The sequence below is a fragment of the Phalangium opilio genome, unplaced genomic scaffold (genome assembly GCF_054372755.1).
Source record: "Phalangium opilio isolate 3A_F unplaced genomic scaffold, DU_Popi_V2 ptg000022l_1, whole genome shotgun sequence".
Lineage (NCBI taxonomy): Eukaryota > Metazoa > Arthropoda > Arachnida > Opiliones > Phalangiidae > Phalangium > Phalangium opilio.
Genome location: NW_028324154.1, coordinates 615,991 through 622,534, shown reverse-complemented (window position 1 = coordinate 622,534; position 6,544 = coordinate 615,991).

Genomic DNA, 6,544 nt, shown 5'->3' with positions numbered 1-6,544 from the left:
AACAAAACTACGAGTTATTGCATATAAAGAGTTCGCCATATTGCTGCCTCAGCATCTAAGCACGTGATAAGACGTTTTCTAATTGGCTAGTTGTCTCATCAATCGAAGTTGATGTCGACCACAGTAGACTTGAGTCTACTGCGGTCAACCATCAATATTGATCCTCAATTTAGTTGATATCAACAAAAATCAATGAAAAAACCGTCAATTTTAGCGAAAATTGATACGTGTTCGGTCAGCTGTAAACAGCCTGGGACGACTGGCCTGATTGGGATTTCAAGGATGGCCTACCGGAAGATAGATCAAAAATTAAAGTAATTCCAGAAAAGGAACAAAAATCATCAAATAATGTTGAAAATGACATCAGGTAGATCGTAAAATAGCTACACAGAAAAAAAGTGTTTAGAAACTAAACTCTTGCCTAAACACGACAATGCAACAGATATTTGATCATGTTAAGTGAGAATGGGGTTTAGGTTTGCAACACCTTATGTTTAGGTTCAAAATGTGTTGATCGCTTGTCATATCTAGTATTAAAACATGTTTAAGGTGGTATATGTAATGTTATTATATTATAATGCTTAGTAACAAGACGTGTTTACACGATTATATGCCTAGTTGGATAACATGTTTTCAAGATTATATGTTTAGGTTTTAAACATTGCTAAAACAGGCAAAGATAGAAGAAGTAAAATAGCTGTAATTTTTACTGATCAAACAAAAAGAGGTAAGTGCTCTTTCTGATGTTAAAATATTTTTGTTAATAATTAAAGGAATAAATCCAATGATATTTACTTCTATCCCCAACCAAATTGGAAACCATGAGGTACTTTAATTTAACGCGTTCGCCTCTCCGCTTTAATCGCTGAAAATACGCTTTCGTGAGTAAAAACTTTTCAACTTGAAAATAACTACGCTGTAATCGCTTAAATTACGCTTTCGTGAACCGAACTTTAACTTATTTCGCGAGTAAAACTTTAAAACAATGGATGACTTTACGCGCTTAAAATCCAAACGTACTGCCACCAAGCTATCCGCTTCTCGCGCTAAGAGAAATTTAGAAATGGAGTTAGGAAAACCGAGTCCCGACTACGCCGCTATCGAAGGATACCTCGCTATCCTAAAGACAAAAGAACTTAATCTCATTAAAATAAATGAGGCAATGGAACCCTTTTTTACCACCGCGCTTGAGATGGAATAGGAACAACAAACATCGCAGGATTATATCGACGATCTCGTTATAACCCAATCACGAGGACGACACGCTCTTGAGGACCACGATCAAGCCGCTACCGCTATAGCAGCCGCCGCTAGCCTCACCGCGAACTCCTCGACGAACATCACCCCAGTCACCACGCTGACCGGGTCGCAAACGCTAGCCGCCAACGGGACGCAGACCCCGTTGACCGGACGTCAATCGCCTACCAGTAGCGGCCCCCTAGTCGCCACGTTGACCGGACGTCAATCGCCTACCAGTAGCGGCCTCCTAGTCGCCACGCCGACCGGGTCGCAATCGCCAGCCGGCAACGGGACGCAGACCCCGTTGACCGGATCTCAACCGCGTACCAGTCACGGCCCCCTAGTCACCACGCTGACCGGGTCGCAAACGCCAGCCGTCAACGGGACGCAGACCCTGTTGTCCGGATCTCAATCGCTCATCGCTAGCAGCACGCCGACGCCGCCAACCGGAATTGCAACGCCCACCGAGAATGGAATCTCTAGCCTACCGGGTGCCGGCCAGATGACCGCTGCCCTACCTAGCACCGCTCCAGCCACAAGACCGCCAAAATTGGAAACCCGACCAATCTCTGGACAAATCAAAGGCCTCGCTCTATACGCGGAAAGGGAAATCGAAAGCACAGAACGCGCCTCCGTGTTCACTCGCGCTACCGCTCAAAATTTAGAACGGAGATTCTTCGAAGCTGATCGCCGACCCCCCGAAAGACCGTCGCAACCACGGGACTTCAATCGGTACGATAGCCGAAGGCTAAGGCCTCCTAACCACGCGCTCCAAACCAACCGGATGACACGCATCACCTTTGCCGCTACGTCAAGTCCGGTTCTCTTGGCTGCCGACCTTCCCACACGCGGACACACGATAACGACACCGCCTAAAAAAGTCCCTTATCAACATTAACGCTTTCAATTCGCTGGAAAACCTATACCGTCACACCGCTTGGCTTCTACGTTTCCCTCATAACCTTCGCTTCAAGGATCAAAGACGTACGAGTGAGCCAACCGCCAACGACATTCGCCTTGCCGAAATATATTGGGTCCGCACTACCCAAAAGGAACAATTCCCGGAAGAAGTCCAACGCCTCGCCAACGGACAATCCATCGCCAAGAACTCCAAGGTCCTTATCCTGCATCCACACCTGGATAAATCGCGCTTTACTACGCTGAACGTCATCCGCAGATTCTCGCTCTTAACCACTCATTTACGGAACTTTAAGTGAATCGCTTTAATGAACATTTTAATTATTGAACTCCTGGTTCAATCGGGGGGAGCATGTCGAATCTAATGTTCGAAGTTTCGCTTTAATTACTCAAAACGTGATCCTCACTTCACATTATAAACTTCTACCGTACAATTCTAAATTTACAAGTGTTATTCTTAAGATTTCTATACAACCCTTTCCCCTTTGTATAACTTGAAAAACCTCTATGAATAGCCATCGCTTATAATCCCTTTCAACCTCTGACCTTTTACAAACCAAGTTCAAACACCTTAACTTGTTTAACCTCTGACCTCACCTAAAAGTATAAAAACTCGCCTCTCCCACTATTTCGACAGCAGAACTCTTTTGGTCACTCTCGCTAAGACACCATACTCTCGCTCTAGGTCAAGCCTCGCTTATAGGTTAACCCGCTCTCGCTTTCTTCGCTGGCTATACTCAGCGCTAGGACTTAACGCTTAAACGGTCCTATCCGGGTTTTAGACCTCGAACAACCGACCCTCGCGTCGAACTTTAACTTAGTATTTTTTAACGTATTACTTTAAATTAGTCGTTTTTTTTGCATTTATCATTTTTGGTTTAATAAAACTTACGTTATTTTTTATTGATTTAAATCGCTCCGTTTATTATCGCCCAAAAACTCAATAACGCGGCTACTAATTCACGAACCAGTCTACACAAACCTTTAGATAAATTTCAGTAACCGCTTCCACATTTGGTTCAGGGCCAGCATGTCGAATCTAATATTCGAAGTTTCGCTTTAATTACTCAAAACGTGCTCCTCACTTCACATTATAAACTTCTACCGTACAATTCTAAATTTACAAGTGTTATTCTTAAGATTTCTATACAACCCTTTCCCCTTTGTATAACTTGAAAAACCTCTATGAATAGCCATCGCTTATAATCCCTTTCAACCTCAGACCTTTTACAAGCACACGTGCAAAACCAAGTTCAAACACCTTAACTTAGCAAAACTAATATATTTTAAAAAATTTTTGATCCAATTTTATTGATAATAAGATTAAGTTACTTTAGGGATAACAACGAAAAACGAGTGCCACTTCTTGTGCGTAAACAAAATTTCCGTTGAACTTCAACTTAGCTTTATTTAAACGCTTCCTTAGCATTGCGCCGAATCCCATTCAGTCGAACCAACCCCATTCGACCGAAAACCCTCACTTTGGCGGATTTACGATGCTGTTCAATGGGACAATCCCATTGCACCGAAAAACCCGCACTTCAGGTTTTTCCCGATGGAATTTAAATTAAATGAACTTAAAACAATTTACGGCCTACGTAAAATGAACACTAGATCCAAACATTTTCTAAATTATTATTTTAGAACTAAGGATTACAAGAACAAAATAGTAATAAATCAGCAACATATGACATAATAAAATCAATTGCTAATATTGATTTACTTTTTATATTATATTCATTATGAAAATACTTTAAGCCAGCCGTTTTACTGTACTTGAAGTGTATAACCGCCCCAAAGAGGAAGAGTCGTCCTTCTAACCAAACCAAATCCAACCTAACCGAACTCGAAAAACCCTGATATCTTGTCAAAAAGTCACGGAAATTCCTCGAACAACCCTGATATCTCGTCAAAAAGTCACGGAAATTCCTCGAACAACCCTGATATCTCGTCAAAAAGTCACGGAAATTCCTCAAACAACCCTGGTATCTCATCAAAAGTCACGGAAATTCCTCGAGCAACCCAGATATCTCGTCCAAAAGTCACGGAAATTCCTCGAACAACCCTGATATCTCGTCAAAAAGTCACGGCAATTCCTCGAACAACCCTGATGTCTCGTCAAAAAGTCACGGAAATTCCTCGAACATCCCTGATATCTCTCGTCAAGAAGTCACGGAATTTCCTCGAAAAACCCTGATATCTTGTCAAAAAGTCACGGAAATTCCTCGAACAACCCTGATATCTCGTAAAAAAGTCATGAAAATTCCTCGAAAAACCCTGATAAATCTTAAAAAGTCATGGAAATTCCTCGAACAACCCTGATATCTCGTCAAGAAGTCACGGAATATTCTCGAACAACCCTGATATCTTGTCAAAAAGTCACGGAAATTCCTCGAACAAACCTGATATCTCTCGTCAAGAAGTCACGGAATTTCCTCGAAAAACCCTGATATCTTGTCAAAAAGTAACGGAAATTCCTCGAACAACCCTGATATCTCGTCAAAAGTCACGGAAATTCCTCGAACAACCCTGATATCAAGTCAAAAAGTCACGGAAATTGCTCAAACTACCCTGATATCTCGTCAAAAGTCACGGAAAGTCCTCGAGCAACCCTGATATCTCATCAAAAATTCACGGAAATTCCTCGAACAAACCTGATATCTCTCGTCAAGAAGTCACGGAATTTCCTCGAAAAACCCTGATATCTTGTCAAAAAGTAACGGAAATTCCTCGAACAACCCTGATATCTCGTCAAAAAGTCACGGAAAATCCTCGAACAACCCTGATATCTCGTCAAAAAGTCACGGAAAATCCTCGAACAACCCTGATATCTCGTCAAAAGTCACGGAAGTTCCTCGAGCATCACTGATAAATCTTAAAAAGTCACGGAAATTCCTCGAACAACCCTGATATCTTGTCAAAAAGTCACGGAAATTCCTCGGACAACCCTGATATCTCGTCAAAAAGTCACGGAAATTCCTCAAACTACCCTGATATCTCGTCAAAGGTCACGGAAATTCCTCGAGCAACCCTGATATCTCATCAAAAAGTCACGGAAATTCCTCGAGCAACCCTGATATCTCATCAAAAAGTCACGGAAATTCCTCGAACAACCCTGATATCTCGTCAAAAAGTCACGGAAATTCCTCGAACAACCCTGATATCTCGTCAAAAAGTCATGGAAATTCCTCGAAAAACCCTGATAAATCTTAAAAATCACGGAAATTCCTCGAACAACCCTGATATCTCTCGTCAAGAAGTCACGGAATTTCCTCGAAAAACCCTGATATCTTGTCAAGAAGTCACGGAAATTCCTCGAACAACCCTGATATCTCGTCAAAAAGTCACGGAAATTCATCGAACAACCCTGATATCTCGTAAAATGTCACGGAAATTCCTCAAACAACCCTGATATCTCATCAAAAGTCACGGAAATTCCTCGAGCAACCCAGATATCTCGTCCAAAAGTCACGGAAATTCCTCGAACAACCCTGATATCTCGTCAAAAAGTCACGGCAATTCCTCGAACAACCCTGATGTCTCGTCAAAAAGTCACGGAAATTCCTCGAACATCCCTGATATCTCTCGTCAAGAAGTCACGGAATTTCCTCGAAAAACCCTGATATCTTGTCAAAAAGTAACGGAAATTCCTCGAACAACCCTGATATCTCGTCAAAAGTCACGGAAATTCCTCGAACAACCCTGATATCTAGTCAAAAAGTCACGGAAATTGCTCAAACTACCCTGATATCTCGTCAAAAGTCACGGAAAGTCCTCGAGCAACCCTGATATCTCATCAAAAAGTCACGGAAATTCCTCGAACAACCTTGATATCTCGACAAAAAGTCACGGAAATTCCTCGATAAACCCTGATAAATCTTAAAAAGTCACCGAAATTCCTCGAACAACCCTGCTATCTCGTCAAAAAGTCATGGAAATTCCTCGAAAAACCCTGATAAATCTTAAAAATCACGGAAATTCCTCGAACAACCCTGATATCTCTCGTCAAGAAGTCACGGAATTTCCTCGAAAAACCCTGATATCTTGTCAAAAAGTCACGGAAATTCCTCGAACAACCCTGATATCTCGTCAAAAAGTCACGGAAATTCCTCGAACAACCCTGATATCTCGTCAAAAAGTCACGGAAATTCCTCAAACAACCCTGGTATCTCATCAAAAGTCACGGAAATTCCTCGAGCAACCCAGATATCTCGTCCAAAAGTCACGGAAATTCCTCGAACAACCCTGATATCTCGTCAAAAAGTCACGGCAATTCCTCGAACAACCCTGATGTCTCGTCAAAAAGTCACGGAAATTCCTCGAACATCCCTGATATCTCTCGTCAAGAAGTCACGGAATTTCCTCGAAAAACCCTGATATCTTGTCA